General features: G+C 37.8%; 1 pseudogene; it reads right to left on the bottom strand.

The window, feature by feature from the left end:
* Nucleotides 1-10,517: 10,517 nt before the first annotated feature.
* On the bottom strand, nucleotides 10,518-12,282 carry LOC103108185 (oxysterol-binding protein-related protein 9-like; annotated as a pseudogene).
* Nucleotides 12,283-12,949: the final 667 nt, after the last annotated feature.

Here is a 12,949-nt window from a genome sequence, read left to right as displayed (position 1 = left end):
AAGATTACAAAAGCTGAATAAGGGCAAGAGATTCGCATATTTTAATGACTCTTTAGTCACTACCAGGCCACCCCATCAGCTGGGGCCCTAGACAGGGAGTCCTGAGTTTCCTACACAGACTCTCCTTTCCCCCATTTAATAGTCTGGGCACCTTTGTCAAAGATTAAATGCCAATAGTTGTGGAGCCTTACTTTTGGGTTCTCAATTCTATTCCACTGGTCAGTGTGTCTATTTATGTTCCAGTACCAAGCAGTTTTGATAACAATGGCCATATAATACAATTTGAGATCTGCAAGTGTGATGAAAGGCAATGTTTTTATACCAATGATCTTATTTTATATTCAACGGGATTAGAAACAGTTGACTGGTTCTATAGAAATTTTCGGAATCCAGGCTTTGTGAATTGTCTTACCTTAAGCCCCTGAGAGTCCACCAAGCTAAGCCAGTATGTTCGAGCTCAGCTTCCAATTCAAGGAAAACAATTCTTTTGATCTAATTAATGTATCTGAATATAGCAATGGCAGTTTAAAATGTTTAAATCTATATCTAATCAACTCTTCTTGTTTTGCAGAAAAAGGTCATGTGAAATTATTTCTTCCATGATTATTGACAGAATTCTGAGCCCTCATCCATTTGACCAAGAGTCAAATCACTACTACTTTATTAACTTACCAAATATTTTGAGCATTCATTTCTGCCAGGCACCAAGAATAGCAAAAGAAGATATAGTACAATCTCGGTCCAGGCAAATCTCACTATCTTAACTTGACTCAAGCAAATAAAAATATTTATAAAAAATTAATTACATGGGGGGCTAGTGACACACTTAGTTGAGAGCACATGTTACAGTGCACAAGGACCCAGGTTCAAACCCCTAACCCCCACCTGCAGGGGGAAAACTTTGTGAGAGTGATGAAGCAAGGTTGCAGATGTCTCTCCTGTTTTTCTTCCTCTCTATCTTCCCCTCCTCTCTCAATTTCTGGCTGTCTCTATCCAACAAATAAATGAAGGTAATTAAAAAAATTATTACATGGTAATTCTATTCTGAATTGTGTCCCACTCCCATAAGTTACATTATAAAACTATGTGGTGATATTTAGAGATGCTCTTTGGGAGGTAATTAGGGACACCTCAGGTCATGAAGGTGAGGACTCCATGATAGAATCAGTGGCTTTATAGGAAGAGAGGAATAGGAGGTGGAGGGTGGTACACCTAGTAGAGCACACACCTACCTACCTTGCTGGAGGAACCAGATTAGAGCCCCCTGGTTCTCACCTCCGAGAGATGGTGGCCTTCTACAGGTCAAGAAGAGAGTCCTCATCAGAAACCAGTCATGAGCTTGAACTCAGATTTGTGTAACGATAATAAATACTAAATGTTGACTATGTCGTATATCTATGTTTTGTTTTAATCTGTTTGTTTGGTTTTCTTTCAATATGTGATTACTAGGGTTCATTGTCTGCATGATGACTCCACTGTGCCCAGCAGCCATTTTTTTATAATTATTTTTTTTATGACAGAGACAAAAATAAGGAGAGGGAGAGGAAGAGAGAGATACCTGTAGCTCTGCTCCATTATTCATGAATCTCCCTCCCCACCACAAGTGGAAACTGAGGACTTGAACTCCCATCCTGATGCATAGAAATGTGTATGTTCAGGGGGTCGGGCAGTAGCACAGCGGGTTAAGAGCACGTGGTGTAAAGCACATGGACCAGCCTAAGGATCCCGGGTCAAGCCCCCGGCTCCCCACCTGCAGAGGAGTCGCTTCGCAGGCGGTGAAGCAGGTCTGCAGGTGTCTGCCTTTCTCTCCTCCTCTCTGTCTTCTCCTCTCTCCATTTCTCTCTGTCCTATCCAACATGAAAGACATCAACAATAACAATAATAACCACAACGAGGCTACAGCAACAAGGGCAACAATAGGTGGGGGGAATGGCCTCCAGGAGCAGTGGATTCATGGTGCAGGTACTGAACCCCAGCAATAACCCTGGAGGCAAAAAAAAAAAAAATGTGTATGTTCTACTGGGTGCTCCACAGCCAGCTCAGGGCTCACTGACTATGGTACTGTGACACAGCAACCTGAGAAGACTAGTGCAGGCATTACAAATAAATAAATACAAAATACCAAATGTTCCTAGAATATAATGTGACTATAGAAAAAAATAGACCTCTTTTACTCTCTTAAATACATATCTATCATTTTCATGCAAGTGCTGGTTAAGAAAAAGAGCTCAGTAGTCATTAAATGGTAATATTCCTATAGTTTTTTTTTTCTTTCCAACATTTTACACACCCTGCATGAACTCTTAGAATCCACATCACATCTGATTTCATTAAGGTATTTTTGTATCAGGTTTTATTCACTGTGTATAGTAGCATTTCTTCAAATTTTAATTAGGTCAGTAATCACAGAATCTGAGGTAATAATGATATTTGGTTATTCTTTGGGAGAAAACTGGAAGTGGGGGTTGTCAAAGTCTTTCTGTTCTTCAGATTATGATCTTTTCACTACATTCCTACACATAAAGTCAATCTTATCGAAGATTTCTCAACATACGCCATCAAAATATTTTCCTTTCCTGAAATCCAATAGTGTTGTTAGAGAGTCTGAGCAACCAAGAGAAATCACTCTGTCTTATCCATAATAGAGAAGCAGAAGATGAGTTTTTCAAGTGAGCTAAATTAAGGGCCCGAAGTTTACATTGCATAGTTTTGCAGATTTTGTTGGTGGAAATGTGTTTGTTGTTTAGAACTTCACTATATTATCTTGTTCCACAGTAAGAAAAGTCACACTGCTTGCAAAGCTGAGAAATTTATTAGGATCCTGCTTAAATTTACCCGCTTAGATTTTCACATGGTGGAGCCAACATGAAATGAAGGATTGTGTTGCAAACAGGAAATGTGAAACACTTGCAGAAATTCACAGTGGGATATAGAGCTTCTTGGACTGTGTGAAAAGTGTCTTCCATCTTAACATTCTCCTTCTCAAAAGCAACACACAGTTAGATTTTTGTCTGAAAAATAATCACATATTCAGTTGAAGTTTAAGCCATAGATTGAACTCATACAATGTAATTAAGGAAACTGTTATGCAAAATGCCAAGAGGTTTTTTTTTTTTAATATTCATTTTAATGACTATGGCTCACTTCAAAGAGACTTTGAATCATCGGGTGGCTTTCAAATGCTATGTAGGACTGCTGAGTAAGCGAAAGGACAATGAGAAAAGGCTGTCTTACGTCAATAAAATGTTTTTTTTTTAATTTTTTAATCTTTATTTATTTGCTGGATAGAGACCGTCAGAAACTGAGAGGGAAGAGGGTGACAGAGAGGGAGAGACAGAGAGACACCTGTAGCACTGCTTCACTTCTGAAGCTTTCCCCTTGTAGGCCAGGGGCTCGAACCTGGGTCCTTGCGCACTGTAACATGTACACTCAACTAGGCGCACCACCACCTGGCCCCCAAAATGTGTTTTTTTTTTTACCCAACTTTTTGTGAAGTATCCTTGCCAATATTGCTTCCTCACAGGCACACTGGGAAAATATGGTATAAAAACAACAGAGGTGAAAAATTATACCAAAAATCAATTAATGAAGTAAGCTTTGGGAACTGTAAATAGAAGATTTTAAAGTGGTAAAAATTCCCAGAAGTACTAGAGAAAACTAGTGACCACAATTAAAGAGAGAAAGCGGCAGATAACCGATAAATTAAACTGATAAAGGGAATTTTTCTTAAAGTGAGATATTTTCTCTTTTTTATATAATATATAAATCTCTAGTATGAGTCTTTCTATATGACTTTTATTACAACACTGGCCAGAAATGTCACAAATACTGAGTTTCCTAATGACATGCATCTGTTCCACTGGGTTACAATATCTCCAAGGAAAGGAATATATGTTTACAGACAACAAATCTATAGTGCCTGATAAAAAAAAAAACTGCATTTCTTCCACTTCACTTGATTGTATATTTTAGCTGAAGAATAAGATTGATAAAGTTTTCTAAGTGTCAACCTGATTCAGAGAGAAATTCCAACTCAACCAATATTTGACTAAGATAATTCTGACTACTATAGACCCTAGTCTTTTCATAATAAATGACTTACTAACTAAACTTTGACAAAGCTTGTTAGTTTTCTTACACTTACTCAGATGGTAGCAACATGTGTATAAATTCTCTTTAATAAAAAATAAAATACTATGTAAATGTCTGAACTTTTTTTGTCTTTTTTTTAGTTTTTTAAAATTTATTTATTTTTCCCTTTTGTTGCCCTTGTTGTTTTTTATTATTCTTGCAGTTATTATTATTGTTGTTGATGTCATCATTGTTAGTTAGGACAGAGAGAAATGGAGAAAGGAGGGGGAGAAAAGAGGGGGAGAGAAAAACACCTGCAGACCTGCTTCACCGCCTGTGAAGTGACTCCTCTACAAGTGGGGAGCCGGGGACTAGAACCTGGATCCTTATGCCAGTCCTTGCGCTTCATGCACATGTGCTTAACCCGCTGTGCTACCATGGGACTCCCCAAATGTCTGAACTTCTATGATCTTTAGCTTCAACCTCAATTCTTCCAACTTCCTACCAATTTGTCTTGTTATATAAGATTTATTTATTTTTGGTGAGTGAGCAGAGCACTGCTCAGCTATGGCTTACAATGGATCTGGTAACTGAATCTGGGACCTCTGGAGTCAAAACAACCTAGTAAAAAGTGGGTAAAGCATTTTCTCATATGTCTACTGGCCTTTTGGATCTCTTCTTTGGTGAATATTCAGTTCACATCCTCTCCTCACCTTGGATTGAGTCAGTTTTTGTTGTTGTTGTTGTTTTTGTTGTTGTATTCCTGTTGAGTTTGGTAAGCTCTTTATATATTTTGGTTGAGGAAACACAAAGTAGAACTTGGACAGGGTTTAGTGTACCGCACCAAAGTAAAGGACTGGAGGGGGTGGGTGTGGGGTGGCAGCTTTTGAGGTGCTGGTGCACAGTGGTGGAGGAGGACCTAGGCTGGGAGTGAGAGAGTATTTACTGTTAACCATTAATCCCATCCACCCCCCACCCCCCAAAAAAAGAAAGAAATGAAAAAAATAAAAGAAAGGAGATAATTTCTCATTTTAAAAAATGAGCAAAGTATAGGAATAGATAGTTCTTTAGAGAAGATATTCAGGGGGCCGGGCAGTGGCTCATCAGGTTAAGCACACATAGTACGAAGTGCAACAACCTGCACAAGGATCCAGGTTTGAGCCCCTAGTTCTCCACCTGTGGGTGGGGGGGTGAGTGGGTAGTAGCTTCACAAATGGTGAAGCAGGTCTGCAGCTGTCTTTCTCTCTCCCTCTCTGTGTTCCCCTCCCCTCTCAATTTCTCTCTGTGTCCTATACAAAAAAAAAAAAAAAAATCAAACAAATGGCCACTGGAGGTAGTATAGACACCTAGTCCCACCCTGGAGGCAAAAAAAAAAAGATATTCTGGCAACCCACATACGTAAAAAAATGATGTTCCACGTCACATATAACTAGAGGATAAGTAAACCACCAGGAAATACCATCTCACACCAGTGAAAATAACCAGCATCAACAGAACTAGAAATGGTAATTCTTAGTGCTGTTTGTGATTTGCTTTAAGTCTTCAGATTTACTGTGTGAGTGTAAATGTATTCATGATAGTAATATCTTCTTGTTGGATTGATCCTTTGATCAGTATAGAGTCTCCTCTTTGCTCTTATACCTTTTATGATTAAAAGCTCATTTTATCTAATATGAAATTGAAGTTCTTGTCCTTTGATCTATATTATTGGCTTGAAACATCTTGCTCCATCCTCTTAGTCTGAGTCAATTTTTGCATTTGTTTCAGAGGTGAGTTTCTTGTAGACACAGATCTTGCTGTTTTTTTCTTAAGTAATCAGGATTTTATTTTATATATGTATAGAGAACGTTCTATTATTTAGTGTAAAACTTAACATGCATCTGTCTTCATATACTACGTTTACATGCCATATGAATATATAATACAATTCATTATGTATAGGACATAATGTACTCTATTACATATGAAAATACAGTTAAAACTATAGAAAAATACAAAAATTTGTATATAATATTTAGTATAGTTCATTACATGTGATATATAAAATCCCATATTAAAAAGACAGGAACACCCTACCCGCAGGGGGGTGTCTCTTCACAAGCAGTGAAGCAGATCTATAGGTGTCTGTCTTTCTCTGCACCTCTCCGTCTTCCCCTCCTCTCTCAATTTCTCTCAGTCCTATCCAACAGCAACAACAAAAAATGAAAAAGAAAAAAAAAAAAGGCAGGAATAGCTCTTTGCTGTCAGATGAAATGGACTTTCAGGCAAGAAAGTAAAAAGGGACAGATATGCAAACAGCATATTTGTCTGAAGATCAACCCATCATCAAGAAATACACTCCCAATATAAGTGCATCAAAACTTACGCAACAAGTACTTCCTGACCTCAACAGAGACATCAACAGCAACACAATCATAGGAGACCTTAAGACACCACACACAGCAAGAGACAGATTATCAGGACAAAATATCAAAACAGAAAGAGGTCTTAATGTCACAGATGAGATGAACCTAGCCGATATATTCAGAACCTTTCAACCCAAAAGAAAAGAATATACATTCTTTTCAAGTGCACATGAAACATTCTCAAGAGTTAATCATGCATTGGTAAACAAGTAAATATGTGGATATTGGAATCATAAAAACTATATTTTGACCTGCCAATGGCCATGTCCAGCAGAGAAGCAATTATAAAAGCCAGAACTGTCACCTTCTGTACCCAATATTGATCTTGGATCCAAGCTCCCAGAGGAATAAAAAACAGGAAAGCTTCCAATGGATGGAATGGGATATAGAATCTGGTGGTAGGAATTGTGTGGAATTGTACCCCCTTATCCTATGGTCTTGTCAATCATTATTAAATCAATAAAAAAAGGTAGCATTTATGAACATGAGGTGTTGAAGCTAGAAATCAACCACAAGAAGAAGAAAAAATACCCAAACTATGGGTACATACATAACAGTATGTTTCTGAGTAACACCTGCATCACTAAAAAGTAAATAAATAAAAATTAAAAGAAAACTTAGAATTACTTGGACAACAATGAAAATGAAGAGACCAACTACTGAATCCCATAGGACACAGCAAAAGCTGCCCTAAGAGGGCTGTTCATGGCAATACAGGACACATTAACATACAGTGAAGACAACAAGTAAGCTATTTACTTTATTTTTTAATTTCTTTATTAGGGGATTAATGTTTTACATTTGACAGTAAATACAATAGTTTGTACATGCATAACATTTCTCAGTTTTCCACATAACAATACAACCCCCACTAGGTCCTCTGTCATCCTTTTTTGGACCTATATTCACCCCTCCCCCCAGAGTCTTACTTTGTGCAACACACCAACTCCAGATCAGGTTCACAAGTAAGCTATTTAACATCACAACTAAGTCAACTAAAAAAAGGAGCAACAAAGGGACCCAAAACTCAACAGGAGGGAGGAAATCATCCAAATTGGAGCAGAGATTAATGAAATAGAATTTAAAAAATTCCAAAAAGGTTAATGAAACCAAGAACTGGCTCTTCAAAAGGATAAATAAAATTGATAAGTTACTGGCTAGACTCACAAAAATCTAAAGAGAGAAAGCTATGATAAAAACAGTCAGGAATGAGAGAGATGAAAAAAAACTGAAGATGGGGAAATACAAAGAATCATATGTGAATATTATGGACATCTCTATGGAAATAAATTGGACAACCTAGATGAGATGGATTTCTTTCAAGAATCATACCACCTGCCAAGCCTAACCCAAGAGAAAGTGGAAAGCTTGAGCAGGCCAATAACTCCCATTTGCAAGGAGGACACTTCATAAGTGGTGAAACAAATACTTCCGGTCTCTTTCTCTCTTTTTATCTCCCTCTCTCAATTTCTCTCTGTCCTATCAAATAAAGAAAAGAAAAAGGTAAAACAAAATCACTAGGAGCAGTGGATTCACAATGTAGGAACTGAGCCCCAGCAATAATGCTGGAGTCAAAAAAGGAGTTATGGGATACATACTCCATAGAATATTACTTTGCAACAAAAAAGATATTGGTTCCTTTGGAACATAAGTGGATGGAACTAGAGGTGCTTTTGTTTATTGAATTAAGTAAAGAGATGGGGGGAAAACTATGGAGATGGTTTTATTCATATGTGGAATCAAGAGAACTGATACATATGAATTTGTAAAAATAAATAAATAAATAAATAAAAGAAAAAGAAAAAAGTAAAGCAAGCACACTATCTCTAAAATCTAGTGAGAACTATGGTGGTTTCCTTGGGAGGTGAGAGGGTGAGGACACAAAAGGTCGGTGGAGGAACTAGGTGCTGTAATTTTACAGTACTGCAATCCACTATTAACCACAAATTTTAAAAAATTGGAAAATAGGGTCCAGTGACAGCCCATATGGTTAAGTATACATGTGCCAGTGCACAAGGATTCAGGTTCAAGACCCAACCTCCGTATGCAGGGAGGAAGCTACACAAGCAGAGAAGCAGTGTAGCAAGTGTCTTTTGTTTCTCTTTCCCTCTCTATCTCTCCTTATTTCTTGATTTCTCTCTCTCTATAAATATATCCAATAAATAAAAATAAATATTTTAAAATTAAAATTAAATGTGATAGCATTTTAATACATCATATTAATATACCATGATATACAAATATTTTATATTTCACAATGTATGACAGAATGTTGATTAATTTTATAATTATACTTTTTATTTCTTATGGAGGTAACAAGTCTACAAATGTCTTCATAGTATAGTTTTTACCTCCTCAAAATGTATTTCCCTATCATTACCCTCATAATAGCACCAGTATCCTCCCACCAATTTTTTTTAATATTTACTTATTCCCTTTTGCTGCCCTTGTTGTTTTGTTGTTGTAGTTATTATTACTGTTGTCGTTGTTGGATAGGACAGAGAGAAATGGAAAGAGGAAGGGAAAACCGAGAGGGGAGAGAAAGATAGACACCTGCAGACCTGCTTCACCGCTTATGAAGCGAACCACCCTGCAGGTGGGGAGCCGGGGGCTCGAACCGGGATTCTTAGGCCGGTCCTTGTGCTTTGCGCCATCTGCACTTAACCTGCTGCGCTACCGCCCGACTCCCCCACCAATATCTAATGAACCATCATTTCATCCCACATTCAGCCCTCCCCACAAACATTAGTTTATCACTGTTCTATAGTTTGAGGCCATGGTTTATATTGGGTTTTGCTTGCTTCTCTTTTCTTTTTTTCTTTTTTGATTGTTTGTTTGCCTATCTCATATGGGTGAGGTTATTCTACTGATATATTTTCATTTCATATAAATCCCTCTAGTTTTTCTTCCTGGTCTAGGTTAGTGATAATGGTTTCCTTTAGCAACTAGATTTCTAAAAAGTTATTTTCCCCTCATTCAACCTGCCTGATAACCTGGGAGGATAAGTCTTCTTGGGTGAAAATATTCTCCATTCATAACTTTGAGTATTTCCTGCCAGTCTTTCCTAGTGCTTTGTGTTTCTATAGGGAAACCAGGTGATAATCTCAAGCGATAACCCTTGCAGGTAACGGATTTCCTCTTGCAGAACTTAGACTATATATATGCTTGTCTCTATATTGTTTTTTTTTAAATAATTTTTTAAATCTTTATTTATTGGATAGAGACAGCCAGAAATCAAGAGGGAAGGCATGATAGAGAAGGAGAGAGACAGAGAGACACCTGCTTCACCACTCGCAAAGCTTTCCTCCTGCAGGTGGGGACTGGGGGCTCAAACCCAGGTCCTTGTGCATTGTAATACGTGTGTTCAACCAGGTATGCCACCATCCAGCCCCACTATATTGTTTTTAAAGGTTAGAAAAAAATTAATTTATGAAGCTTTAAGAAGCACTGAATATAATTAAACTGTAGTCCAGAGTTAGATACAATTAATAGTTCTATTCCAAAATAAAAGTTACTAAAGATGAGACCATGAAATTTCCTAACACTTGATTTTGATACATTGCTCTAATTTTCTAAACAACTCTGAAGAAATAATATTTACAATAGATGGAGTATTTGTATTTATGAAAAATCTGGCATCAGGTATATTATATATGTATATATAATACAGAGAGAGGGGAAGAACCCAAGGTTATATGAATTCAGAAACAGATGGGTTTTCTCAACAGCAGTACTAGACTGCAGAGTTTGAGACTGTGATTTATAAATGCTTTTCAAAGCTTGAGGTTTGGAAAAGGAGGAGACATCTTCTTTTCAAAACCTGATGTATTTTTCTCAGGACAACTCAAAATCATAAACGGCCACAGAAGAGGGGAAAAGGGAAGCTTTTCTTGCTTTAATTGTTCATCTGTGTCAGAAAGTCCAGTATCCCTGAGATAGGAACCACTGCAATAAGAAGGGAGTGATAGATTCTCCCAAAGGAAGATTGTTGCATAATCATGCCTACAGTCTAGAGCTCTGGTCATCTTTGCATTTCTCAATCTAATGCTTGGCAGCACCAAGACGTTTCAGTAATGGTTCATCATAAACCCAACATGAGAATCTTCAAGAAATAACCTAGACTCCCACTGGATCTCCTTCTCCTTCCTTTCTTGAGCTTCTGTTCTTCGTCTTTCTTCAAGTCTATGCTTGGCTTCAGTCGCTGCCATCTATGTCTGGGATTTTTAAGTTGAAAGTAACATCCTTCCAAAGACAGCAGGATTCACACTCATACTGATCTTCCAACTTCCTTACTTTCTTCTAAATTATAGGCAAATTTTTGGTATCTACAAAAACTGCATTTTCCCCTATTACATATTTCACGTACATCACACCATTCCATTCCCCTTCAACTGAGCAGAAGGACTTCTTGTCATTTGGAGAAAAAAGTCTCAGTAGTAATTCTGTGCTTCTTGCCCCCATAAAAAGGCTTTGTGTGAAAGATAATATTTGCACTGTAGCCAGTTTTGAAACAATTTATACTGCATTCTCCTCTGAGTTCTACCCAGGGCACTGTGAGGACAGACCTTCCATAACCACTGGGGAATGTGAGAATGTAATGTTCATTGTAGTCTAGACATGAGACACAGCCCTGCCCTATGTTGTGTACTCCAATTGACATTCCAAGAAATTTTGATTTGGTCCAGATATGTGCATTGAACTGTGTCTTCTTGTTAAAGCATTCAGCATAAAAAGCTGAAATGGGTAGGTGTTGGGATACCTGCTCAACCACGAATGTCACACAGTTCTTGGAAACCCAGGGGACTGCTCCTTCTGAAGCCAGCTCTGCATTCTCTTCAGTGTCATTTGATAATGTCCAGTGACACTGAAAGATCTCACCCAAGATGGCATTGAATGGCTTTTTGGCAACCAATCCTTTTCTTCCTGCAAGAAAGGCTGAGAGGTACCATTTCACAACCTGAAGCACCCCATCTTTGGAGTCCTTCTGGTCACTAATGCTTACAAACAGGTCCGGATGTGCAAAAAAGTCTGCATACATTTCTAAAAGAGATCTTCTTTCAAGAATAAATGTTGGAGGAACTACCTTAGTAAGATCGATTCCCAGTCTAACTTGTGACAAGAGATGCATGGTAACACTCTTGTGCTTCTCCACTGATCCTACCTCTCCTTCATCATCTCTATCATCATGTGAGTCAAAAAGGTCAGCATCACTTGTTCCATTGGACAAGGAAGAATTGAGTGATTCTGTGGTATCTGGGCACTTCAGACTATTTCCAGAGCTGCTGTGTGTCAAGACTGAGGCAGATCCAGAGGAATCTATTAAGCGCTTTGGGGATGAGCCACATTGATGGAATTCATCAGCAACATAGAATTCATCTTCACTGCTAGAATAAGAGGACTCTGGGACTGTATAAGTTGACAGGGCTCCGAGATGTTAGACTGATAGTAGGTGGTAAGTGTCCACTACCTGTACTAATCGGTGTTGGAGTCTAATGATGTCCCAATGATGTTAATACAGGTCCAACTGGTAGGGAAGATGGATGTTGCTCTGATTTACACAACTGAGTAGGTTCTGGAGATAAGACAGTCTGGGAAGGCATTGTGTTGATTACAGGTTCCAAGGGAGTAGATTAATATATTGCATCTACAGGATTAATTATACTTTTAGCAATCTGCAGCAATACAATGCAGTATTTAATTGATTCTACCATACTATTTGTGGTCTAAGTTTCAGTTTTCTTTCTCTGTTCATCATCTTTGCAGTTTTGAAGTTTGTCATCAAAGAGCTTTAATTGTTCTATCAAGATTTGTATTGAAGTCCCCTATTATGACTGTGTTGCATTAATATATTGCTGTAGCTCTTTCAGTAGACATTTGATGTATTTAGATGGCTTCTCATTGGGTGCATAGATGTTAATAATTGTCAAGTCCTCTTGATTGACTGATCCTCTGAGCATTAAGTAGTGTCCATTCCTATCTTTTTAAATCTTATCTATTTTAAAGTCTATCATGTCAGATATGAGAATAGCTGTTCCTGCCCTTTTTTTGTGGACCATTGGCTTGTATGATAGTTTTCCATCTTTTCACTTTAAGTTTGTGTTTGTCTTGTTGAGTTAGGTGGATTTTCTGTATACAGCATATTGTTGGGTTGTATTTTCTGATCCAACTTCCTACTCTGTGTCTTTTAATAGGTGAATTCAGGCCACTGACATTTATTGATATCAAATATTGAAGATATTTTAACGCCAATCTTGTAGAGTTTTAGATTGTTCTGATATATGTCCTATTTATGATGGTCTGACTGTTTATAGAAGACTTTTCAGAACTTCTTTTAGGGCAGGCTTGGTGATAGTTGATTGCTTCAATTGTTGCTTGTCTGAGAAGGTTTTGATGCCTCCATCTAGTCTGAATGACAGTCTAGCAGGATATAGTATTCTTGGTTGAAAGCCTTTATCGTTGAGCACTTGATAGAT

This window comes from Erinaceus europaeus, chromosome 21 (genome assembly GCF_950295315.1).
Source record: "Erinaceus europaeus chromosome 21, mEriEur2.1, whole genome shotgun sequence".
Classification (NCBI taxonomy): Eukaryota; Metazoa; Chordata; class Mammalia; order Eulipotyphla; family Erinaceidae; genus Erinaceus; species Erinaceus europaeus.
The sequence above is the reverse complement of the archived record's forward strand: the minus strand, read 5'-3'. Positions and strand labels throughout refer to the sequence as shown.